At 38.2% G+C, this 27,863-nt stretch overlaps 1 pseudogene; it reads left to right on the top strand.

Annotated features, from left to right (window-relative positions):
• Positions 1-464: 464 nt before the first annotated feature.
• On the top strand, positions 465-20,857 carry LOC137474912 (BPI fold-containing family C protein-like; annotated as a pseudogene).
• Positions 20,858-27,863: the final 7,006 nt, after the last annotated feature.

Here is a 27,863-nt window from a genome sequence, read left to right as displayed (position 1 = left end):
GTGTGAAGAAGCAGTATGAAATGTTACGTCTTTTATTCCCATGGCAGTTCAGTTTTTTACCCAACATACATTTAAGATCCAAAGAACTAATCAACTCCAAAGCACAGTAATGACCAAGTTTGCTGTTTTCTCTTCCTCATTGTGAATGAAATTCTATGGGAATGAGATCTCTTATCTGCATCAAAGTTTCTAGCAATCCTGCTAGATAAATATTTAGTAAATATCCATGACCTTTAATAATAGAAAAATCTTTCTGATTTTACCTTGATTTTTAATTATTATTACCCTTATTAATCAGGATTGAAAGTCGCTAGTTTGCAGGAAAAGTTAGGACACTTTTTTTAGAAAATATGTAGGGTATATGACTTCAGCAGGCTGTTGTGCATAATACAGTGTTGCTACCTTTAAGTACTTATGTTGAGTTGCTTAAAATAGAGAAAACCAAAAAGGCATAAGAACTAGAGATGGACCAATTAAAGGGTATGTTTTCAAAATTCGTCACAATGTGGATTATGTTCTTAAAATGTTTTTTTCCTGAGACTACATTTTCTTTCATAGTGTCCTGGGATAACTTTGTAAGGATTCCTCGAAGTACCAATATCAGGTCTATTACCAATAGTGATAATGCATTTTGTCTGTCTTATAGTGGGGAATCTATCAAAGACCAGTTTTTTATGAGGTGCTAGGTAGAACATAGATTTGTAACCATTTATAGTCTGACCTGATAATACTAAGTTCAATATAGAAGTAAGACTAACAAAGGGTGGTGGGGTGTAGGGTTTTTTGGTGGAGGGGAGGGTTTGTGCTTAAGTGCATTTATGTGTTTTCTAGCAGATTATGGAAAAGATTGTCCAAGACAATATGATGCTTGTTAGAAATCCAGGAATGACTCTATAGACTCCAAATTACTGGGAAACTAGCAAAACCTGTTGCTACTAATTAACTAGCATGGTTTTATACATAGGCAGGAATCATGATCACTATCAGACATGTTAGAAAAGGATGTGCCACTTGCCTCTGTGGTAAGCCGAGTGTAAAGTTATTATAGGTCCCTAATAAACAATTTTCTAGTGCAGCACTGGGAAGACTTGAAGTTGTCATGAGAAACAGTATTGTTATTTCTAGGAAATGGAGCAGTAGCTGTCATTGCTAGTGAAAATCAGGATCAATACAAGAATTTTGAACAAAGAAACCTTACATTTGTAGTAGGGATGTGTCACAGAAACAATTTGCCTCAGCTTTTGTGAATCTGTTTTGTGTGGTTTTGTCCCACCACACAGTGGCTCAGAGCCTGCTTTGCACTCAACCACACCACTGCATTCCCATGCCAGGAAACCCTTCTCTGTTCCCTTGTTATCACCATGTAATTCTCACACATGCTTTGAATTTACCCTTGCATTCCCTTCTCATGTTATCTCATTTAGTCAATCTCATGTAGCAGTGTCTGACCTACCTTATTTTATTAGACTAGCAAATTAAGATGAAAAACTTTGGAACTCTCAAAGCCAGTGTATCCTAGGGAGGCTCTGTGTAAAAAGAAGGTGGTATTATAGAGGAAGACAGATCCGCTTCTGCTTGACTGGGATTGCTTTGTCATGCTCACTCTGCAGGTGGTAGGACAGACGGTAAATTACAATAGCCAAGACACGGGTATGGGGAAAGAGTAGTGAAGTAGAATCATTCAGTCACACCAACAGCTAGTGCCTGCCAAAGTGATAACCAAGGAATCAGAAATCTGTGTTGGCTCCCACAATGATGGCTTTGTGCAATAAAATCATTTACTAAAGATCTCTTTCCTGTCCATCCTTGTCCAAATTTCATTGAGGGAAGTCATGGATACAGATTTTTTGCAACTTATGGCATGCATAATTTATGAAAACATGTGTATCATACATGTTGTTAACAGATCTGTGACAAAGATGCTAAAGTCATGGTATTTTTTCCTGCTCTGTTGGCTGTCCTTAAGGCTTGAGGCTAATCCTGGTCTTAAAGTGAGGATTACTCAGAAGGGGCTGAACTATGTTATGTCTAACATTGCCAGATGTTAATTTATCATAAATACTCTATGTACAGAATACTGTTTCTTAATAGATGTGCAATGAAGGAACAAGCTTCTTAAATACCAGAAGAGAATATATTCCTTTTGTCACCTCAAACCAGGAACACACTTTGTCTCTTCCCTCATTTATTTCCTTTCTTTTGTGTGCATCCCAGGTGTGAATTTATCTTTTATTGATGACTGCATTCTCCTACAGTCCAGTAGTTTCTGCTACATTCTTCATACCTATATACTTTCTTAGAACCAGGATTAGATGGTCATACAATTTCTTCTTTTTTTAAAGTGTCAGAAACCTGACTTATAGTGCAATATTTAGCTGAAGATAATCAGACAAAATTGGGAAAAAAGCTTACAATTTTGGAACAGCCACATAGCTGCACACCTTGACCCTCACTCCTGCATTTGGCATGGGACAGCACCTGCATGTGCTTTTCTTTAAAAAAAATGTAGTGATTGCCGTAATTCTGCCCCTTGACAGAAAATTTCTACATTATGTTTTCCATACTCTTTCTATTCATGCTAATTTCGACTGTCTCTTACCTAAGGCTTACTCCATGGGTGTGGAGGACATGTAATAGAATTTCAGTTGTTTACAGAATTAATATTAGTAATAAAGGTTAACAAAGCACAAATTCAACAAAAACTGGGTCATGCTAAGGATTAATTGTCATTTATGTACTGAACATACTGACAGGTAAACAATGGACTTGTGAGGTGAAAAATAAAAGGGTTTATGACACTGGGATGAAAGTAAGGCTCAGGTCTGCTTATTTGGCTGTATGAGCATTGTTTTAAAGGCTTCTGAGGAGTTGAAAAGTGCAGGGCAAACATTAATCATCCAAAACAGTAGTGATGTCCCTTGCTTTCTAGGGATTTCTGATGCCTTTGGAAATGAGAATTTAGCCTGGGGTTTCTAAGTGTGAGCACAGGAGTTCTTGTGACAGTCAGCATGGCCTTCCAAGTGCTGAATGAACAGACTAAGTTGGCACACCCTTGCATTAGCAGTAAAAGCAGATTAACAGTGCCCCTCCCAAAGGGATTTCTCATATTTTAAGAGCTTGGTGAGAACGTGAGAATTGTGAGAATGTGAAAATTGAAAGCTGAGGCAATAGATCCTGCCTTTGTGCTTCTTGCCTGCTACAAGAACCTTGAGAGAAATTCCACCTGAGATTACTGGCTGCCTTCACTGACAGTCATAAGAGAGCTTTAAGTTATTTCAGTGAGAGCCCATATTTTGCTTTGGAGACAGGAATTCCCAGGGAATCATAACTTACTTCTCCTTCATAAAACATGCATTTTATAAAAAGATATTCCAGTGTTATATTATCACAAATTTCCATTCTTTGCTTTTTCTAATACTATGGAGCCCGGTGATGAAAAAAACCCAGGTTTTTTTTTATTCAGCAATAAGGGGTCAAAAGCTAAAGACACTTGTGTTACAAACATTGGGAAGCAGGACATCATTCAGTATTAAAGTTTTAGTTATGTCTTAATCGAAGGTGAGCAAAAAGAAGGAAGGTGTGAGGAATTTGGAATTAAAAGATGCTCTGTTGACAATAGGGTTTGTGTATATTATCAATGCACAAATAGCATTGAAACATTCAAGAAAGTAGAGATTCCTTAAAGCAGGAAAGAATGTAAAGAAATAAGTCAGATATCTGAAGCAGGCTATAAAGGTTAAGGTGCAGTGGCAAAATATGTACTGTGAAAGAAACGTGAAGAAGTCATTTTAGAGGATTGTTTTTAAAACTCAACTTCCTGTACACAAGCAACAATTCAGACAGTTTCTGCCTTTGACATACCAGCACCTCAGATGCATATGTCACACTTTTTACATAAGTTACCACTACATAGAGAAGTTGCCTTGCTACTTCAGAACTTGCTTTTTCATCCAACAGATGTGAGGCAATCTGAGGTAAAGGTGGTGAGCAAGTGTTTCCCAAGGTCACCCACATTATGAGTGAAGGGAGTATAAGAGTTTCAGAAACCTGACCTGACCTGATATGAAATACAACTCAGGGACTAAATGATCCTAACAGATTGCCTTGATTTTAGATTAAATGGCCTATATGTGAGCCTAAGAGAAGTTATAGATGGGAATATTTGTAGTTGGAAGGTGATCTAGGTAAGGATCATAGAATCAGAGTGTTGCAAGAATTATGTTAAAAATTAGGATTAAATTATTCAGCAGTATATCTGGGCCTTCAGGTGCCTGAATCCAATCTGCAAGGCACACACTTTCCTATGTCCCCTTGTAGGCAGGAGGATTGGGATAGAGCTCCTGAAGCAAGCAGTATTGAAAGACTTTCCCAAGCTGGAGTAGGAAGGAGAGTTTCTCAGTTGTTAAGATCAACTATGTCATTTCAAGGTAAGTAAAGGAAATAATTTTCAAAGTTTTATGATGAAACAGCTTTTTATTACCACATTGCAATAATTATGCAGCCACTGTTTTGTTCAGTGTAAAGTTTTAGAATTTCATTTAACTCTGATTCTGATGGGTTTTAAAAGTACTTGTTCTGCTACACTCGGAGATGAGCTTTATAAAGCTTCTGAAGGATCACCTTGGCTGGGTTTTTTTCAGCTGGTTTGTATCAGAGTTTGGGGCAAGACAGGTGTGAGCATGGCTATGATACAGCAGGGAAGATGAGTGTGAAAGAGGGCAGAATTGGTGTTATTAACAATCTGCTACTATGAAGGACTTGTAGCAGTGAAAATAATCTGTTTGTGTTTGATGAAAAAAAAGCCAAAAAAGGGATAAGATAAAAATGTGTGCAGGGGATGATGTATCTTGGCTGATGTGGCAGGAAGATGCTTTTTACAGAATATTTTTGGATGAATTTACATGTTAAGTTACCATTTTAACTGGATAGGGCTCAACAAGTGTTTATTGTAGAGGAAAGTCTTTGTACCAGGAACAGACAGTAGAAATATGTTTTTATAGGGTTTCCTACAAGTTCTCCAAATACAGAGACTAATATGAAAGCAGATCTTTCTACAGCCTTCAATCCTACCTTCCAATAGACTATTAAAAAAAAAAACCACCAAGAGCCAAATTCTTCCAAGGGTACACACTGAAACAATAATGAGCAAAAGGCATAAGTCACATCAAGAAAAGTACTGCAGTTAGGAAAACATTCTAGAGAGCACCAGAAAAAGGGCTGAAAATGTTGGGGAGTTTGCATTCTTGGATGCGTTTAAGACTCAGTTGGGCAGAGTCTCTGAGTTGTTTCATCTTTGAGTAGGAGGTTGAACCACAAAAATCTCCTGAAGTCCTATTTCAATCTAAATTATTGCATGATTTTTAAACCCTAATTCATTCCCTCAACCATAGTTCTTAAAATTTGCCATCTTCCCGGTATATAATCTGATTTTTGCTCACAGCAAACAAGATACCTGAAGGCATCAGGCATGCCGGAGATGTTATTGGAAAGTTATGGTCATTTTAACTGAAAGTAGCTGGTGCCTTCTGCCCCAGGGAAAGCCGATTAAAGGCAATTGTTTCAGAGATCTCTACCAGATATCAGGGAACAATGAGGAATTATACTGCATGATAAGATGACATGTGATATCTTTACAATGTTCAGCTCAGTTCAACACACCAATTTGTAAGACAATATCCTTGAATTTCAGAAATATTTGTTTTGGCAGGGAAATATTTAAATAATATTTAATTTAGAAAAATGGATCCTCTCCAGAGCTCCTTACTTAGGCAAGGAAGCAGAATGAGAAAACAAAAACTTTGGCTGTCTTCAGCAAATGCTAGTATTTGGACAACCTGGATTTATTTATAGATGTAGCATCTGAGATTAAACATGGATTTATTCTTTGCTTGGCAAGAAGACTTCTCTTTAAAGAGTTAATTCTTCACCCAAGGAAAGGTTTTTGTAAAAAAAAAACACAAAAAACAAAACAAAACAAAAAACCACACACACACCAAAAGAAAAAAAAAACCACCCTGGCCAAATATCAAGGATTCATTTTCCAAGGATGCTTCGAAGTGTAATGGTACAAGTGTCTTTCTTTCATGGGTCAATCATTTCTAAGAAATGCTTTTACTGAAGCATAGACTTTGCCTTTTGTAGCAGAAGGGTTTTCAGTGATCAGAGGTCCTTCTTAGTCTTTTGACATGCAGCCTAATAATGCCCCTTTCTGTATTCTGTAGGCTCAGAATTAATGCTGTAGTTTTCCTAGAAACTTCCGCTTCCTTTATTCCTGGCTTTGGCATTTATCTGTCAGTGGCACAGGCTTCTGCTACAGTCAGTGCAGACTGGAGAATACAAACATGGCTCCTGTAAGTATTGTACAGAATGCAGGTAGGCGGGCACTGGGAGAAGGATTGCAAATGAAATTAAGAAATATACTGGGAAATTATTTTTCAGGTCAGATATGCTTTATCATTTAACTACAATCCAACAATAATCTATTTGAATAAACTTCTTAAGAAGGAAACATCCCCTGACAACTAATGTTGTTTTGTGGGTTTTTAAAAATTATTTTACCTCACATGTCTCTTTGGGAAATATCAGTTCAGACGTCTGTTAGCATCCTCAGTTTGTCATTGCATGAATATTCAGGACCACAGAGTTTACAGTGGCCACATTTGTTACTTTCTTTGTACAGTATAGCTGGAAGGTCGACTCTATAGCTAATTATCTATGTGCTGGTACAGTGTATATTGCCTTCCAAGAGCTCCTACTAAAGGAAGGGCACTGTCACAATGCCAAACATTCAGAACTTCAGAAACTCCAGAATTTGGGTTGCTATGGAAAACTGACTTAGCCTGTGCAGTGTAAGATTGTAATGACATTATTACACACTGATTTTTCCACTTATATCAGCATTTTTGCAATAGGATTTTAATACAATGGTATTAAATAGTATAGCTTTTCTTTGGAGTGGGGAGGGCTAAAACTTCTGGGATATCAGAAAAGTTTGCAAGGTGCTAATCTCTACAGTTTGGGTCAATGGAGGAGCTGGTAACAGTAGGCATTGCTCTATCTGTGCCAGATAGCACAGCAAGATGGATCACCAGGCTGCAAAATTTCACAGTACATCCTGATTCCAAAGGAGCATGGACATGCAGTTCTGCATTCTGTCTCAGTGAAACTGGTGGCTGGGAACTGCTGTCACTGTGCCTCCAGCCTCTCTGTTTTTTCTTCTGTTACATCACTATTGTGAAGAAAAAAGATACATGAGCTGAAAAGGGAAGGTTTAAAATGGCAATGGTGATAGGAGGGACTTTGTGACTTGCAGTACTAGACACTGGTTTGATTAGGGACAGTCTAGGGTTAAAATTAACCTTTTAGGATTACAGCTTCTTTTTCCAGGAATTTTGCTTTGCCTAAAAAAAAATAAGAGGAAAGTGAACTGACTCATGGTTTGAACTTTCTCTTGGATGGGGCTCTTTCTTTATAGTATTGTACCACCACTGTGGTAATGCCTGAGAAGACAACCCAAGTAATCAAGATGAAAGGGTGAAAAGTGATGCTTTTAGTCCTAATACCTAAATTTGCTGTAATTCAGGTTTAAAGAGATTTCTGTTGATATCTTACTAGGGAGTTTTACAGAAAGGAGAATGAATGGGTTTGGGGCCGGACAAAAAATGGAGTAATGTAAAGATCTAAAGGACTTATTGAACATTTTCTTACAGGGAAGAGCAAAGTAGGACAATTAAAAAGTTGATAAAACTTGAGTTATATATTTATGAGCTATCTGGCTTCTGCTGTTGCAGTCCCAGAGACTTTCAGGTTGATGTGTCATGAAAAACTGGAATGTCCTGTATGTCTGTGAAAATGTGACATTTTTGTAAACTTGTCAAATCCTGTGCCACACTGAAAATTCATGTCCTGGAAACATTTCCATATAATCTGTTTTTGAATACCAGGCATGTCACTAAAATACTTTAATGCCTTGGAAACCCATTCTTCATTCTAGATAATAGAAACAAGAAGTCTTTTCAAATTTGATTTACAATTTTCTTAAATTGTTCTCTTACAGCAGATGTTTTCTTGACTGAGTTTGGCATTTTTTCCTCAAGCAGCAAAGACCAAGGAGAAATTGCTGTGTCCATCTCAGGACTGCTTATTGAAGTTATCTTCAAAGTGTCACGGGATAACACAGGCCACTTGTCCATGTTGCTACACAGTTGCCAGTTGAGTATTGATAGTGTAAAAGTCAAGTTAAGTGGAGGATCTAGGTGTGTACAGCAAACTTTCTGATCTAGGATCAGCAAACTTTCTAATTACTCTGTGGGAAGTAACACCATTTGTACCACAAAGGGACACTTATCAAATTTTGATTTCTAAGGATCCAGCTACAGGATATGATTAACTACTGAAGGCTCTGAAAAGAGATTTTTTAATGATCTGTTTTCAAAACAAGACTCCTCTGCTGAGTGTGTGAAGTGCAGTTAATTTACATTTCTTCCTGCATATGTCAGCAAATGAGCTGACTAGACCTACTGCACATGAAAACATTGACATTTGACCATATACAAGGTTGAAAATGGAAAGTTGGAGGTATAAAAGGGATCTAGATTGATTAAGCTTTTTGACAAGCTGACCTACAATTTACAAATAAAGCTTTCAAAAGAGAATATGAAACAATGGTTACAGTTCTTACTATGGTTTTCTAGAATTTTTTTCTTACTCTTAGATAAAAAGTGGCTAATTGAGCATCATTTATAAAATAACACTCACAACTTTGCAGATTGCCTTCTGTATAGCTCTTCTGAGACTCCGACCCCCTAGATTTGTCTGAGACTCTCAAATAATAAAAGCAGTCAACTGTTCAGTGTACCATATTGCTATAATTGCTTCTTGTTAATACAAATGACATTCATGTCCAGTCTGACAGATTTTATATTTCGAATATGTCAATCCATGGTAAGAAACCCACTGTGTCCCTTTCCTTTCCTCCAGCTGGATCTACAGCTTTCTATCTGGTTATCTTGATAACCCATTCATACCAAATTGAATAAAAATGTAAGTTTGCAAAGATGGTTTTAGTTAGCAAAGGGAGAAGTTAAAACACAGGCCCTACATTTCTGACTTGTCTCTCTTTTCATATAGCTGTGCCTAAATATCAAATACAAAATACAAAATCCAATTGATGGGTGCTCTGCTTAGAAAGCATAAGGGTGAGTTGGTGATAGCAGTTTTTTGTTAAGCAATTTTCATAGTGTTTTTTTTTTTTAGATGCCAAACTATTCCCATGTTCATGGTACAAAAAAAGGGAAGGAAGAAAAATACAGCCATTGTTCTGTATCTTAACATATTCCATACTGCACCCAAGAAATTTCTTGCATGTATCTTATATACAATATTCAGATTTCTTCTGTCCCCATAAGAAGTCACATGCAGTCTTTCAGTCTGTTGTAATTGACCTGTGTTATTTCTTTAGATTTTGGAGATGAGCATTTTCCTGCTGATCCTCTATGCTTTTGGTGTGTGGACATAAGACTTGTGTTCAGTGAGGTAGCGAGATGCTGCAGGCAGATCGTGTCACACAGAGCTTGTTTCTTTTCCACCAGTAAAATTCCTGTGTCTATCTTGAAGAAACAGTTATCTATGTTCAAAAAGGATATAAATACAAGATTTTCACTACTTTAATCAATGACACTGCTTTTTGTTATTGTTCTTGTTAGGGTTTTTCCTGTGAAGATTGAGAATATTTGTTTTTTTTTCTCAAGTAAAATTAATTCGATTCCTGTAAGTAATATAATTCAAGTCATAGAGTTTGTTCCCATTCTTCACTTTTCATTGTGGATACTTCCTAAAATGACCTATACCTGCCACGTGCCAAGCAGTGGCAAATATTACTGAAAATCATGGTCATTGAGATAATTTTCTTACATAGCACATGATTAAACACTTCAGGTTCAAGGGCACTTCAAGCTATCTTGTCATATTCACATTCCTATTCATATGGAGAAGTTAATAATCTCTGTGTGAATTCCCCATTTCTCTTTGAACCCATCTGATTTTTGTACAGTATAAACAGACTGCACAGTCCAATCAAAAGTAACAATCAGACTAAGGCTGCATCCAGCACCTTTCAGAAAAAGTCTTTGATCATATTGATAATGAAGCACTCTCTATGTGAAGAAGTCCCTTTTCTTCAACACTGATAGGCAGAAAAATGTGCTAACACAATCTTCCAAAGGATTTAGTCCTATTTAGCAGTATCTTACTAATTATATAGGAGAGTTTAGTTCTCTTGTGCAAACACATAGCAAAAATGGCGACTCTGCCCTAGATTTTTCACTGCATGGGAGAGACTTCTGCAAAGCGTATTCAGTTGTGAACAACAGGAGAACAAGGCCTAAACCGGGAGGAATCAGCAGCTTTTCCAAAGGGAATACTTTCACTCTTTCCCTTGTAATAATTTCTGTCTTTTTCTTCTTCCATCTCCCAGCATTCTTCTTCAGAGTCATCATTTATAAAATTACTTTAAGCAATAACTGTTTGTGATGTGGTTTTGTAATTAACATCTGTTTTGATTTTGTCCATCATTCTTCTAGTTTTAAGCCAGGTTGACACCTTTGCACAAGTAGACTATTTCCTAGTTAGTTCTCCAGCAGTCTTCAAATCACACATTAACTTGAATTTGAAGGTAATTTATCTTTAATATCAGTGTGCTTTCTAAGACTTTTCTGCTTATCTTTTGAGTTGATGAATTTTCTTTCACTACAGTCTTACTCAGCCTCAAATATTTACTTAGAAAAGCAATAAGGCATTTGGGAAATTTGTTATTTTGGAAACCAGCATTTGTTAATTAATCAAAGCTATTATTTATAATTAAATTATTTCAGAGTTCAAACCTGAAATAATATGAAATAATAATATGAAACAATATCTGAAATAATAATATAAAATAATAATATGAAATAATATATGAAATAATAATAACCTGAAAGCACCTTCAGAGGTGCTTTACAAACAGCTTAAAAGTGTTCTTGAGATACATAGCTCTTGTACAGCTGCTTGGTCTTCACCTGTTAGCAGTGATACATAATCTGTGATGTTTCCCAATGTGATTGCAGTCCAAAGCTGTTTGTTTTGAGATGATTCAGCATCTTGTATAAGTACAGGTCACACCCAAAAAGAAGGCTCCTTTCAGACAGTCCTTATGCAGCACATAACAGTTCTTATCTACTTTTCACCTTTGTTGCAGGAGTTAGCTCAGCAACACCCAGTTTTTTCCAGCAGTTTCAACAGTCCTTGTAATTCAGAGCATTCCCATGGCTCTCAGAACAGACTTCAGTTAAGAAAGATAGACCAGAGCTGATTTCGTTCAAGGAAGTCTTACCACACACAAAAAACTTTGCAAGCAGGATATATACAGCTTAAAAGAACTACTTATCAGCTGCTGTCTCTATATTGAATTCACAGGCTAAGCTTTAACACATGGACATCCCAATGGGACACAGGATGACTTTTGTAAGTCAGTCAAGGAAGTTATTCAGTGCTTATTGGAACAGGCTGGTTCTTGATGGTTATAAGTTGTCTTCTTCCAACTTCCAGCTTTTTTCCTTAGGGTTTTATACCTTTCCATGCCAGTGTTTTTCCTGTTCAATCTTCCAGCTACTAACCTTCACAGTGTCAGTAACTACACTATCTACTGTCTGTATTACTTTTCTTTAATTTCATGGCCTCATACCCTCTCACATTTTAATAGTTATTTTCTTAGCATACCTGAACCAAGGTCCCCTACCTTTGGGTGCAGCACCCAAAATAGGTCTGGGAGGATTGGCAGCTGGGTCAGGGCTAAGTGTTAGGTGATATAAAAGGCTCTTTTGTGTCCCTGTCCTAAGTAACTTCCAGTGCTTTTCAAGAGTGCCTGAAGATTTTCTTGAAATGTCACCCTCACCATTAAATTTAAAAAGGTGTCTTTGCTGCAAGAGAAAGAAAACTGTGGTCCAGAGAATTATTTTTTTTGTGTGTGCCTTGGGGCTGCTGTTCAGAATACTCACTGGAATGCTCAAATTAAAACTTTGAAAGAATGGCACCCAGATTTTCTTTGATACCTGTATTTTTTCAAATGAGCCGTAATTTGTTGATTTTTAGGGCATGACACAAATTTATTTGCTTAATTCAAAGTTTCTTTAATGTCAAGCTTTTCTTCAGACTAGGAAAAATTCTTTCTGTTCAACCACTGCTAATGCATTCTGACAGATAAAAATGTTTCATCTAGAAATATTTGATAATGACTTTTTGCAGGGCACAGTCTGTCCAGTAGGAAATCACACAGACCCTCCCTTTGTGCCAGCTCCATTTGCTCTCCCAAACCAGGGTGATTCCATGATATATCTGGGAGCCTCCAATTATTTTCTTAAGTCTGCTTCACTGCTCACTACAGATCAGGGGCCTTTAACATCACTAACCTCCAAAGAGGTGAGTATGATTTGGTTGTAAGAGAATTACAAATATTAGCAAGATGGATAGTCAGCAAGGAAGACTAACGCCTTATGTTTGCCATTTCACATAGATTTGGGTTATACTAATACCACTTGTAAGAGGGATTCATGACATTCAGTTTATCATAATTTAAAGTAGTCAAAGTCCCTCTCAGATTTCAGTCTGAACTTCTTAGCAGCTCTAGGCAAAGAATGGCAGAATGAACATCACAGAATTGGTGTGCCAGGAGTGGCAAAAGGAATCTAATTTTTTTTTTTCTCAGCATGGATTCCACATAGAAAAAAGCAAGACAAGAAAGAGTGTACTGAAGCCCCAGTCTGCTGCACAGTGGCCCATGATAAATGTATTGGCTATGTTGAGAACTAGAATGAATCCTCAGACTTAACAGAGCAGCAGAATGAAGCAAGCAGCAGGTACAAGCAAACTAAGCTTTTCTTTGTGGTTAAAGAACATACAAGACCTCTCAGAAATGCCACTTTCCGCAATGGTGTTTGTAGTCAAAGTTTCCAATAAGTTTTGCTAACTGTAACAATGCTAAGAGGGTCTTTATGAAAACTGGTGACACAAATGGTACTAGTAAACATCATCACAGTGGTTAGCAGCAAAAAGGCAAATGGGATTTTTGAGTCCTTGCCTCTGACATATTCAGTATATTTCATCTGAGAAAGTCTCAGAGGCAGAAGTCATGTCTGTTCTTTCAAAGAATAATGCTTGTTTACTGGTACAGCCTCCTGAATCAAGTCCATGAGAAATCTCCTGTCCCAAAGAGCACTGTGGATTCCTTAGAAATCATTCTGGAGCAAGAAAATACTAAATCAAAACATGGATTATCTAAAACTAAAATAAACAGGATGTGTTGGGTTTGTTGTGGTTTTTTTTTTCCCCAAGGAAAACCTAATTTTCAAGCTAATAAAATTACCTAATTTATTTTGTTTACAACTTGATAGTACTTTTAATCTAAACACTTCCCTACGGAGATGTTTTATTTCTGAGGTGAGTACTTTTATTTGTACAGACCTTTTAAGAAAAAACAGTATCTAATGTTTTCTATGGATATTTTCTGTGTGCTAGCTCATTTGCAAAAGCTTGGAGGAGACAAGAAAACTGGATTATTTTTAGTGCAAGATTCAGACTTACATGTCTACCCATGATAACTCTTCCTAACTACCATACTACACTTAAGTCATTCTCTACTCCTCTGAGTGCTAGATTTGCTCTCAGTCTTTGAAACAGTTATAAAAAATAAGTGGTAGCCATCTGTCAGATCAGTCTCCTTTCATTCCTCTTCAAGGTAATGGTATTACTGCTATTAGTAGCCTGACTTCTCTTTTTGCAAAGATTCCTGACTTCTGACTCGTGGAGATTATAAACAATAGGAAATAATAATCATGAATGTGATGCAAGAAATAAAGATACTATGAAATTATTTAGAATATGGCAATATTTACTATAAGATGATGAATTCAGAATCTGCATTGCAAACTGAAGCTTTGTCATCTTGGAGTTTCCCTACTTTTCAAAAGGTTGGCTCTTTTGAAAGGCTGTCAACTTTTCCAAATATTGTTAAGGTGATTTTTTTTTTTAACTGGAATCGCTCAGAGTATATGCAATGCTAATTTTGTGACTTCAGTTGGTGTGATGAAAATGAAGCATTTTTAATACTGGTTCATTACAAGAAGACTGGTGAATAGCACCTGATTGTGATGCAGCTATAAGAACTGTAGCTTGAGAAAAGCTTAACTCTGCCCTCAGTAGTTTTTTTCCTCTTTGAACCTGCCCAGATTGCTCAGAGTTACACAGCAGCAGGCCCAGTGCAACTGAGGCTGATGGCTACATCACCTCCTGCAGTCAGTTTAAATGCAGGCAGATGTGTCCTACAGATCACTGGCTGTGTAGAAGTGTTTGCTGTTTTGCCAAATTCAACCACCCAATACATCTTTGCAGCGAACCTCGCAAGTAAAAGGAGCTAGAAGATAACATTCAGTGCTGGGGCTGAACAAATCACACACTAATCTTCCTGCTCTTTAAAAATCTTAGAGATTAGTATAAAATAGCATATACTGGTCTGCCACAATATGCACACTGTTTTGTTCCACACAGCAAGGAAACACACACCACACATTGTAGAAGTTAATAGATTTAATAGGCAGGTGCAGAGAGCCCTTTTTTTTCCATGTGGGAGGTTGAGTAAAGAATAAATTGTAATATATAAAAATGTTACTCTGTGATGCCCAGTGTTCCTAACTTCTGTGTTATAAAATAGTTCAGTGTGTCCCCAGATATCTTTTCATTAGATTGCAAGTGAACCAATTATGTCAGCCATGCAAGGACTTAAATGATCCTAACGATAAAGAGGCAATCAGGGCAGCGTTATCACTCTGTTCTCTCAATCCCAATTGCTGGAAGAAAGCAGCAAATTCACAAATGATTTCACAATCTGTATGTATTGACCACACGAAAAGTTTAGACAATGTGTTTCCAATCACAAAAGCAATTGCATTTCTGCCTGTATCTAAGTGCATGCAGTCACAGAAGACTGCTTTGTTTCTTTTCCCTGCAGACAGCCAGTACCAGGGCCAAGGTGATTATAAGCAAACATAAGTTGATTATCTCATTACCTCTGAAGAGGTAACCGAGAAAAATTCAGAAAGAAGAATTAATTTTCCCTACATAAGGATACAATAGAACTTGTGTCAGCCTGACAGTACTTGTTTCACCATGAGAGAAAGAGTATTAGTTACCTTCTTTCTCATAGGAGCTCCAGGATACTTTCAACTGGTTAGTCTAAATCTTGGAGATTAAATATAATAATATTGTGGAACAACCACGTCTCTTGTGCCCCGTGATGCTCCTCCTTTCTCTAGCTTAAATACCTTTCCAGATCACAATGATCAATTTATTGATTATCTTGAAGGCATCCGTTTCAGTCTTGTATTGGTGTTGGAGAATCAAGTTCAGTAGTTTATTCAAAACCCTCTGAATGTTGCTGCCGTGCAAAGTCTGAGCATCATAAAGAGAAGTGCTGGAGTTCAAACTCTGCACAGGACCACTTTCACTATAGTTTTCCATATGCTTTCATGAGAGGGACAGAAAAAAGTGACACTATGTAGCACACACTGCAGTAGCATGCCATCAAACAAATGAGACTAGAAGGGTGTCTGTAGTTTGAATCAAAGCTCAGAGCATTTTAGATTTCACTTAGGTCTTGCTGGTTTTGTGGTTACCTGCAGTTGTGCTTGTTCTCAGCTGTCTTACAACAAATTTTATTCACACTTCAAGTAAGGCTGGGTTTACAGCCCCTTTCTCCATAAATGCACCTGATGGGTAGAAGCAAAGACTTTCAGACAAGCAGCCCACATCAAGTGGCTACTTGTCTCCCACATCAAGGGAGCAAGTGTTTGCTCCCTTTCAAACATCAGTGTCTCTTCATGTTAGCTCTACACATCAAGCAGGCTTAGAATTCCAGAATTTATGACAATTTTTAATCTATTATAATTTCATTAAAGAAAAATGTGAGCAGTCTTAAGTTTTGGTCACTGGACTTTTTAACAGGAAAAGAGGACTTAGAATGATCAGAGCCTGTCATTATAAGTTTAAGAGGTAATAATGCTGCTCACCTAGAGCTTTTGACATAACAATGTGTTCTCCTGTTCTTCAAAACTTTGTTTTTCCCCAGGAATATATGTACAGTGAACCAAGGATTCATTACAGGCATCAGTGGGAAAAGTTAGCAAATCATAATGGTTAGAAATGGATATGAGTTTATTCAAATCATAAGAAATATTTGACAAAGATGTAATTCAGCCATTCCAAGAAAATACTATTCCAGGAAAATTTGATTTCCCAAGTCTTATAGTCACAGCACCTGACTACACATGACCATAGGAGGAGATTAGTATCAGAAAGAGCCTGGTGATTCTAGAACTCATTTGTAGTTGTGCCGGTTTTAATTAAAAGTTGTTGGGAATTAAAAAGCCTTTGTCAAAGTTAAATATTTGAATCAGCATGAAATCAGTATGAATTTCCACAAATGAATCTTCAAGCAGTGTGCATAACTTGTGCCTTCAGTTTTTCCAGTGAATCCTCTTTTTTTTACTTCAGGGTCCAGTTCTCCCTGCTACACTCCAATCTTGTCTTCCCTGACATAAGTTGATGGTTTCAGTGCCTAGGAAAGGTAGCTGAGCCCTTTGGGGACAAAAGAAATTCTTCTGAACTTATTGTGAACAATTATTGGTCTGTCTTGGGGATATCTGCCATACCCTTTCTGTTTTGAAACTCTATATTCTCTGCTTTTCTTTTTCTTTTCAGTAAGAGGAGATATCTCTAAGACTGTTGAGGTTTTTTCCTCATCAGAGGCTCAAAATGTTATATAGTCTGCCTAGGTTCAGACAGTATTCACAGCTGGATTATGTGTATTAGTTGGAGTGAATACAAAATCAGGCTTAAGCTCCATTTCAGGAATTATCTTAAATCACATCAACCAAATAGAAAAAAAACAGGAGTTTAAAAGGGGAATTAAAAAAAAATCACAATGCCACTAGTTAGATCACTCACTGTAGGCTTGGAAATGCTCAGTGAGACTCTGCAGCAGCAGAGTCTTGTCCAAGCCACATCTTTAGGTAAAGGGAGAAAGACACTAATCACAGAGGCATTAAGACAGAGCATAAGCACAGGACAGTTCTTCCATCCAGAGAACAGTTACTTCTGAGAACTGAGTCCTGCCAGCTGAAATGAGGTTTAGCAAATTTCATTCCTAAAGTTAAGGTTCATCCCAGGTACTTAACATAGAGGAAAAAAAAAAAACAACTCTTCAATTTCATTCATTCCAAGAAACATGGACACCTCTTTGCCATGTATATTTTGCATAGTTCAGCTGCAACTTAAACTAAAATAAATATTTTTTTTGCCTGAGATTTTCTCTGTCAAGCTCTGATCATTTTGCTTGTCACTTCAGTCTTAGCCCTCCATTTTCCTCATCAAGCTACAATCTCATACACATCAGGCACTAATCAGCAAATGTGCTTTTTCCCTCACAGCAGAAGTCTCTGGAGGAGAATTTTCTGTCTTATGCTTTATAGAGAACAGTGATTCCAGTAATCAATGGTATCAACTGCAGCTAGTTCCTAAGCACAGCTGGTGGGAAAGCAAGACTGAAACCATAAAAGGGAGTGCCCAGCTTTAAAGACTCTGTTATGGGAGGTTTACTCTGTGCTGGACGTCAATCCTGCTTGTTCAGCCATATGGATCAGGGGCTGGCATAGAGCAAGTATTTGCTCCCTTTCAAACACTGGGCTGGGGTTCCATTTTCACTGAATGCAGTGTGGCAGCAGAGCTGAGACTGGCTTGAGTCTTGTCCTGACAGAGTCAAGCCATGACCAGAAAATGGCCCCAGCTGAGGAAGTGCAGAGCACACTTGTATCTTTGGGCTTCGGGGTAACATCTCTAACTTCATCACCTCCCTCTGCCTTTGTGCTTCCCCTGCTGCCACAGGCAGGAGAAAGTAGAAAATCAGTTCTGTGGGATGCAGAGAGTAAGGGACAAGGAACAACGGGGTGATGGCAGAGATAAGCAGGTGGGAGGGTACAGAAGGTGACTCTGAGGTGAACAGAGGTGAGAAGACTGCTGAGGGAAAAAGGTGAGCTATCAATGAGAAGAAAAGAAAGAGAATGAAAGGGTGAAAAGTCAGATGTTTAGAAAAGCAAATAAGAAAAATGCTGGGGTTTGATCCAGGAAAATAGGGATAGATGGGAATAAGAGGAGCCCATAGGCTGAAGGATCAAGTAGAGAAGAAAATAAAGATGGACAGTAAGTCAGAATGGAAAACAGCAGAAATCAGATTTTGAGGGGGAGATACCAGAAGAGGAACAAAGGCAGGCAGATCCCAGTGTCAGACAGCTGAGAGATTGTAAGAGGTTTATATGCAAGTTTTTGCAGGGTTTTTTGCCTTTTAGTACATATGAATAATAGCTCCCTTGAGAGACACAACAGCTAATTAAAGGAAAATTGCAAACAAACTGAGTTCCTTGATAAAGATGCTTCTGAAGTGCATTTTATTATTACTTTCAAATGTGATTTTATTTGTCCTTTTTCAAGATAAGCTAGGGAAAGGATTTCCTCTTCTTAATTTTGCCCACACTATCCTGACTGGACCTGTAATAAAAATGAATCAGGTGAGAAGCCAAATTTCCTCTTATAGAATATTGCTTCTGTTTCAGGCCACTGAATTTGTGCATTTTCCAGTGGTGGGTAGATCTAAATATTGTCAATAGTAAAGCTTTCACTATACATTAGGTATAGCATGCAATCTCTGAACCCAAAATGAGCCCCTCACCCCTAGCAGTTGTAGGTTGTAAAGGGTCCACCAGCCATCTGGGGTGCCAGCATGGGGGCATGACAAGGACAGCACTACTGTCCCCAGCAGGGCTTAGGAGCATTGAGTCCTCATTACTCTGACCACTCTCTAAGAAGCCTCATTGGCAGAGTGTCTCTGTGGTAAGTGTTGCTCAGTCTTTTGCGGAGTTGTGTGAACCTACATCAAAGCCCATTCCTACCCTGAAGTTAACTAAAGTTCAGGAGGCACAAAGCCACTCTTGCCTCATGCCCTGCTGAGGGTCTTACCATGAAAACAAGTCCCAGAGTACTGTACCTGAATATACCTGCCTGAATTTAAGGTGGGTTAAAAAACATTTGATATGTTTTTCTTTCATTAGGGTCATCTGGTTTTTGCACTGATGTTTGCTATCAACTGGAGCCACTGCTGATGTCCTTTATTTTAAAGAACAATAAGAGAAAAATGTAGTCTTCCTTCTGTTGTCTTATAGGGAGTAGATGCTATAACATTAGAAGCATGGCTTTTCATCACTATTTTTAATGTTTTACTAAAAACTTCTTAAGCACTTTTCACAAAGCAAATCTCTTGTTTTTAAGTACAGTGAGTGTAGCTAACTATTACTGATGCTTTGGAAAACTTGCTGCAGCCTGATGAGAAGGAGTGACTGGTTCTTTTCACTAGAGTTGTAGACAATACATTTTCTTAATATTAAAAGCCAGTTCTTGCATAATTCAATTTATCTCCATTAGTGTTAGCAAAACTTTGTGTATGGAGTGAGACCTTATCCGTTGTAAGAATTTCACAATTTGTCCCTTTGTAACTGGACACTGAGAGTGGGAACAGATCTACAAATCTCAGTGAATTGCTATGTAATTATAGAATCATATAATCTAGTTCAGACAATGGCTCAAAACAGGAATAATTAGATGAGGTTATTGAGCATGGTGTCCAGTCGAGTCTTGAACCCCTCTGAGGATGAAGATTCCACAATCTCTCAGGACAATCTTTTTCATTATTTAACTACCTTTGGAGTAATTTTTTTTGATAGTATCTAATCAGTATTTCGCATGTTCCAATATGTTCTGTGGCCTTTTGTACTTTCACTACACACTTCCAAGAAGAGTCTGACTCCATTCTCTCTGTAGTATCTTTGCAAAATTTGCAGGCAACAAAATGGCCTTTCAAGCCCTCTCTTCTCCAAGGTGAACAACCTAACCTTTCAGACTCTCCTTGTAGTTCATGTTCTCCAGCCCCCTTGGTCTCATCTGCTAGTGCAGGCCAGAGGACAAACCTTGCTTGTAAAAGTGGCCTTTTCTATGTCTTTTGTCACTACTACCCCATCCTACTGAGCAATAAGCCCACATTCATCTTCTGTTGTCAATGTTCTTACAGAAACCTTTCCTGTTGTCCTTCAGCTCCAACTGAACTATGGCTTTCCTGATTTCATTCCTATGTGTGCAAACAAAATGTTTGTGTTCTTTCCAAGGAGCTGGTCTCAGTTTCCATCTTCTGCATGCTTCCTTTTTGTGTTTAGGTTCACTCAGGAGCTCCATGTTCTCCATGCTGGCTTTCTGCCACAGTTGCTGAACTGTCTGAACATTCTAATGGCAGTTCTTATGCTCTGAGGCGGCTGCCCTTGAAGATTAGCCAGCTCTTCTGGGCCTCTGCTCTCCAGGGCAACTTCCCACAGATCCTGCCAAGCAGGTCTCATCTGAAGTCTACGGTTGTAATTCTGTTCTTTGTCTTGTTGCTTCTCCCAGGATCTGAAACCTGACAGTCTTATGCTCCCTGCAGCCAAGGCTGTCCTTGGCCTCTGTATCATACAGAAATTTTTCTTTGATTGTGAGTAGCTGCAGCTCTTCAAGGGTATCAATCTCCAAATAATTCCATACCTCAAATATTTGTAAAATGGAATCTGTATTTTTTCTTTTATCAGTGTCAACAGAGACATTCAACCAGGAGACATTAAAAGTGTATGGGAAGGAAAACTACTCTACAAAAGTCACACTACAGAAAGTTCAGTACAGGATAGAAACGTGGTATGCGTAGTTTGAACTGAATCAGTTTATCTATCCAGCTGTCTCATAGAATACTAAAAAAAGGCATCCTGAAACCAAATAGCAGTAAGTCATAGCAAGACTTCCAATTCTTTGTTTTCTTTGGTAGGTGAAGAGTGACTATTAAAAGAATGGAAGAAGAACTCCGAAGAAATGGAGATTTTCAATTAGATTAGTGTCCTTCACTGATATCAGAAAATGTATAGAGGTTTATGTAATTGAGGGTGTGAGTTATATTCATCATCAGTTGCCAGAGATACAAATAATGAAATTATTATGCATGTGACTCCCTGTGGTGAATGTTAAATCTGTGTGAAGTATGAGCATTTGTTGACTGACTGACAAGTGTCTCTATCTTTTCTCTTCATGGATTGTACAATGAAGTGACTCAGATTGTCCAGCAAAGTGCCCCATGCCTGGGGGTATTTGCTTGGTCCTTGCAAGCTAATTGATTAAATCACCTCCTTGACAAGCCAAGTAGTACTGGTTAGCTGAAGTACTGCTTAACTGGATAAGAAAACAGAAGAAATAGAAAATATTGACTGTAAGGACTTGATACTATATATTTGTACCAGATATATACACTGTAGTGTCTGTGTAGTGTTTTTATACATATGTATGTGTTATAATATAAGTACTATATTGTTTATGGTCTCCTGTATCCTGAGCAATTTCAGACAGATGGGACTTGTTCTCCATCTGTTTTTCATACCAATGGCATATTCATTTACTTATTTTACAATACAAACATGGCTATGAATATCTGTCCTGTGGAAATACTGGAATTCTCACTGGGGTTTCCTCCTCATCTGAAAAACCAGTGCTGAAACCATCTGCCATAAAGGCAGCATGCCACCCCAAACTCTGCATTCTGGCACCTGAGCACCCCCAGCCAACAGTTTACATTGTCCTCTGCTTATCCCAAAATGAAATTTAATGGATTTTACCTGGAAGACCCAAAATAGCTTGGGATGTGGTTATCAGAGGCCACTCCCAGGGTGATACTGCTGAAGATGATAGCAATTGGCTCTCTTCAAGCCCACAGATTTTTCCTTTAAATGACAGGCTCTTGACTGCAGAAGATTTTCCCTGCAACATCCTCAGCCCTGTGGTCTGCTACAGCAAAGGTCTTGTCTTCAGCCTTCAGAGGTGAGGTATGGAAACAAATACATGGTGATTACTCTTTGTCAAGGAGTGGCTTTGTTGGGAAGTGATAGATGTAGCTAAATCTGGTTAAATTTTGATATTTTAAAGTTTGAGAACTATGCATATGTCAAAAACACATTTCCTTCCAGTCCTTGTTTTTTTGTGTTTGAAACACACATGTGAAGTGTGTTTCTTTCATCTCTCAATATCTGTCAGTTAAAATTTAAAAAGAAAACAATAGTTATATTAAGAGGTAAAGGTGTTCTACAAGATTGCTTGAAACTGTTAAAAAAATTAAGTCAATAGTCTCTCATAATTTTACAGATTGTTTATATTGTAATCATGACTGAAAATATTCTGTTGGTTTGAGGTATATTGTTACCTCTGATAATGAAGCAGCTAATGAAAGATGCAGCAATATCAAAACAATTTTTCAGGTATTAGGGAAGAGGCAATTGCCTGCTTATAGATGGTTTTAATTTTTAATCCAGCTCTTCAATAGCCCCATGGTAACTAAAGAAATTTTATCTATAAAAGTAATGCTAGAAAAGACACTCTCCTGTACTTTCAGCAGTTCACAATCCAGTGCAGTAGCTGGAAATGAGGAAAACCATAATAACGTGACGTGTTTGCCAGGTCAGTCCCAGATGACAAATAACTCAATAGAAGGCTGTTCCCAGCTCTGGGGGGAAGAAAAATTCTGATTTTGTCCAGTTTTGTTTAAAAATTCTCCATCAGGGTGGCTTTTCTCACTCTCCCTGGGAAACCTTGCTGAAAGCAAGACTTTCTGAATTTCACACTACATGTAATCTGTGATTTATACAGATAGCTCCATCTTGGTTTAAGTCCTGTCACAAAAGCCCCTGGGATGGTTATTAGCTTCACTTATTCACCAGCCCTGTGGTGAATCTTGTAAATCACAGCCTAAAAGTTCAATGTCTGTCCAGATGGATGTATCCCAAGCACTTTCAGGAAAGGAAACGAAATCCTGTGATTTCAATGGGGGCCAATTTTGGCAAGCTTTGGTCCATAGCCCTGCACTTCATGGCATCCCATGCCTTTGGATAGATTTCACTTTGGCGAAGATTTTTTTTTTTCCCAGTATCCATGGCATTTCACTCATATCTTCCCCTCAACGTTCTCTCTTCCTCATTGATTTTTTCCCCTGATTTTGCAACATCTGTGAGGCTGTTTTGGTCCTTTTCACTGCTCCTCATTTCCTCCCAGATCATTTTCTTGTAGTCGAGAAATGTCCCAATTTTCTTTCTTTTTTTTTTTTTTCAGTTGCATTTCATTTGATCATATCACCTTTCCAGAGTGTTTGTAAGTCCTTCTTTTCAATGGGGATCAATTTGGCATGCTTTGGTCCATACCCCTGCACTTCATGGCATCCAATGCCTTTGCTTTGATTTTACCTTGGCAAAGATTTTTTTTTCCCCGTCTCCATGCCATTTCACTCATATCTTCCCCTCAATGTTCTCTCTTCCTCCTTGATTTTTTCTCCTGGTTTTGCAACATCTGTGAGATTAGTTTTGGCATGTTTTGCCCTTTTCCACTGCAACTCACGAAATCCTGGTCTATTTTATTGTAATCACTAAATTTCCCAATTTTCTTTTTTTTTTTTTAATGCATTTCATTTGATCATATTGAACTGCAGAGAGAGAATCAAACTCCACAACTTTGTAAAAGTTGTAAAGCTGCTATGTTTATTGCAGCACTGGCGCATGTGGGGATCATTCCCCCTTCAAAGTACATGCATTCCTGAACCTTTTTTATCTCCCACTTGTTTATACATATGCATAGAGTCTCATGCATATTCATTTTACTGCTTTCACGTTACAAGTTGCAATTAAATTTTAGCAGTCCTTGTCCTCTATACAGAGAGCTTCTCCGTTCATTTCCTCCCTGCTTCAGCCTTAGCCTTAGCTCCCATAAAGGGACCCCTGCTTATCTTGGGATGGGGCCTTGAGCACAGATTAAATGCTTTTAAGCAAGTTACAGAATGACCCTCTCTCAGTCTCACCATCTTAGAGGAAAAAACAACCTTTTATCCAAACATGACGCGTGAATAAGATTTTCTTGAGCATATTGTCAGGCACGTGGGGTGATTTTAGGGCTGTCCTGTGTAGGGCTAGGAGCTGGACTCAATGATTTCTTCCAACTTAGGATATTCTATGATTCTTTGAGAATTTTCCCTGTTTCAAAAAAGTGATTTACTGGCACAAAGGGCCTTCAGAACTGAAACTTGTATGAAGAGTGAGTCTTGAGTCCTTCCCTGTGTACACAGGGCACCTTTTGATCCAAGGAGATACACACTGCAAAAATCTAAGTTATCTTTTTTTCTTGTGTTGGAAAACAGATTACATTGCTCAGTAAAGGCTGATCTTTTTCTCCTGTGCTTTTTAAGTAACCTTTAACCATATGTCTGAGGCCTTACATGAATGGCCTCTCCTTCTCTCATCACCTTTTGTATTGCCTTTTATTAAAAACAACTGTGTACAAATAAGATACTTTCAATTATGTCCCTGTATTTCTCCTCATAGCTGAGTTGCTAGAAAACAATGGCAGATGGACACATACATAAAAATTCCATTAAGCTTTTTTCTGCAATTCTAGTTGCCCTGGTGCTGGAAATAAGATGTTCTCCAAGATTAACCACTGTGAATTTTAGCTGATTGATGTATGATGCTTGAATGAGGCTGAGCCTCCTTCCTCATGCAGATAATCCTTAAACTGGTTGGATTTTGCAGAGCAACTCTAGCTAATGCAAAATCAGTTTTCACGTCTGTATCATTTCCAGGTCAGGCCTACACTCCATGTAATGTAAAATCCTGCCTAAAATACTACTCCTGCTCAGTTTTTTCCCTCTCCAAAGTAAACATTTCTAAATTGAGAGCAGCCATCAGCCCTGCACAGTGAGGTTAAAATGGCAACTTTTTGATTTTTGCCTGCCCCGTGGTGAATTGTGCATGTAGTGCTTGTTCATAAACTTGTGCTTTGAGCTTGAGCACAGGTGTGTAAGAACACAAGGAACATCTGTGCTTCTAGAAAAAAACAAAGTACAAGGCAGCACAGCTTAAACTGGGGGTCAAAACTTACCTTTGTAAGCACAACACAATCCCAACAGAATCTTTGGGGAAAACAGTACTAACTGTGACACTCCTGTGTCTGTTCAGTTGTTCTAGTGCTGCCACTGAAATATCCTGTGGTGATATCCTGGCCTCTTAATATAGCAGCTGAATTCTAGTCTGTGATGTTCACCAAAGAGGAAAGCATTTGATAGATTAATATATTCTTATTTTTATCATAGTTGTTTTATCCTTTTGCAGCCAGGTGTACTGAATAAAAACAAGGATTAAATTACCAGTATCAGTGCTCTACCCTTCTTAGTGACTCTGACTCCCCAGCTCCCTAAGCTAGTAAGATAAGACTGTCAAAGGGAGTCTTTTGAACACTGTCAGGTGCTACGATACTGTAGCTGACTGACTTCCTCTCTAAGAGCGGTGAAATCACAGCAGGCTGAGACAGACCTTGTGGTGAAGTCATTGGCCTTGTCTTAGTCACTGAGAAAAGAAGAAAGCCAGAGTCTGGTTGAAGAAGGATGGGGGCAGCTTTAAGGAGAGCTTTAGGCTGTGATGTAGACATGCATTGCCATTTAGAGCATGGAGGATTCATCTTTCCCAACTGGATGAAGTGTAGCCTCCTGTTTTCATATGCCAGTGGCCATGCTTTTCAGAACAGCAGCTGTTCCCTAAGCCCTTCTAGGGGTAGGGAGCCAACAGCTTCCCAGGCATCTTGTCCCTAATGTGTGCTGTCCCAAGCTGTCAGTTGTCCCCTGCACTCCTGTGTGTGTGGCCAGGTTTTCCCAGCTTTTACAGAGATGGGGTAACTGAAAGGTGTTTTAAAAGATTTTATTCCATTATCAGTCCTGATGAATAGTGAGACACAAGAGATGTAAAACTCCACCATTCCATCAGAAGCCAACCTATCTCCTAGTTACAATACCTTATAAATGTTTTTCAGCCTATTAGCTTTTGCCACACAATGCTGCTATTACTTCTAACACCAGCCACCTCTTTTTGTTCCCCACGTAGTCCTGCTACAATGCATCTTTCACAGTTCTAATTCTCTAAAATATCTAGTCTTTTTGCAAGGCCATATTTTGAAACTTGTTGAAACTTGTTTCTAGTTCAATCTAGTTCCGAAATCAACACATCTTATCTCAGTGTTTGCATACAGATGTACAAGACTGTGTGAACTTTCTACCAAATTTTAAGAATTCTTTACAAATTCATTTCCCACAGCCAGGCTGTGTGAGCAGCACATGGCCCAGGGGCCACAGGCTGGCAGGGACCAATTTCCTGCTGGGCAGGTCACCCATGGAACTGGCTGCCCACCCTCCACTCTCCAAAGCAAAGCTCCCCCACTTCCATGGTCCTTCTGCAGACAGATGTTTCCAGCTTGCCCAAAGCTATACTGCCATAAAAGCTGATAGGTGAGAGAAAGCAAACCAGACTTCACCTCTCTGGTCCCATTTATAAAACAGGGAACCATCCCACAGTTCACTGAACACAGAAGTCTCTTGACTTACAAAGCCAAGTGCTTTTCCTGGCCCACCCATCTGGGTAGAGCTGAAAGTACTCAGTTATGTGCTGTTCAATACCTTCCTTTTGTACTGACACCGTTGGTATTTTTTTAAGCTTTCTTAAGACTGCTAAATTCATATTTGTCAGTGCCCTGGGTGTTTTTTATAAGCATGCTTTTTGGTACTATGGATTACATTAGAATTGTAGCACCAAAGAGAGGGGGTTTTTGTTCCTTTATTTTTTCTTTAAAAAAAAATAACCTTTTAAAGTACTAAAATTTTCAACCTCATTTCTGTTTTACCCTCAGCTGTATCCAAGGATTAAACCTAGACAAAGAAGCTTGGCATGAAATAGTACAGAAGCCAGATTCTTGAAATACTTATCATGGATAACTTACAGCAAAAAAAGTCCATTTTGTGTTGGTTCCAATATCATGAGGCTTATTTCAATGACAATGTCATTTGAAAGCTATGAAAAATGTGCTTTGAAAACAAATGAAGGATTGATGCATTAGCAAATGGATGAGGGCATTGATGAAATAATGCTTACAAGCAAATGAAATTCTGCTGCCTTTGGTCGAATCGAGCCATTATGTTCAAGTACCCACCCAGCTGTCTTCAAACATGGCAGAAGATAGTCTCACTTCTTTTCTGCATTAAATACAAGGACCTTTTGAATTTGCTATTGAAGGAATCATCATGAAACAGACAACTAGGCTTTGTCCAAATTTATCCCGAGGCTTTTTCCAGATGGAAGAAATTGAGGTATGTGCACAGCACCCAACTGCTTATTGCTGGAAACAGAATGTTTGTTAAAAGAAGCTAAAAAAACTGAAGTGCATCTGAAGAGTGACAACCACATGACCAATCCATTGAGCAATAACTTTTAGAAAAGCTATAGCATTTTAGAAATTCTATATATTCAAAATATCATGCGCTGTAACAGAAATGTAGTTTTAGATTCCTTTTTTTACAAAGAGCCTCATGTATTTATTGTATTTTGTACTTTGAAGACTAAGTGTAGAAACTTTCTGTAGTCCTTGATAATGTACTTGTTTTTACTCTACTTGTTTACTCCACCATTAAACTTTTGTCTCCTCTTAAGCTTTAACTCTGGGTATTTTAATAGTGATTTTTATTAGAAATGTTACAGTAAGACACACTGTTGTTCTACATTACATTAACTTTCAGCTACTTTCTGTATTAAACTGAGCCACTCCTCCCCCATCCATTCAAGGTAGTTTTTCTGCATTTAAAATTGAATTGA

Source organism: Anomalospiza imberbis, chromosome 5 (genome assembly GCF_031753505.1).
Source record: "Anomalospiza imberbis isolate Cuckoo-Finch-1a 21T00152 chromosome 5, ASM3175350v1, whole genome shotgun sequence".
Classification (NCBI taxonomy): Eukaryota; Metazoa; Chordata; class Aves; order Passeriformes; family Viduidae; genus Anomalospiza; species Anomalospiza imberbis.
This window is presented reverse-complemented; position numbering and strand designations above follow the sequence as displayed.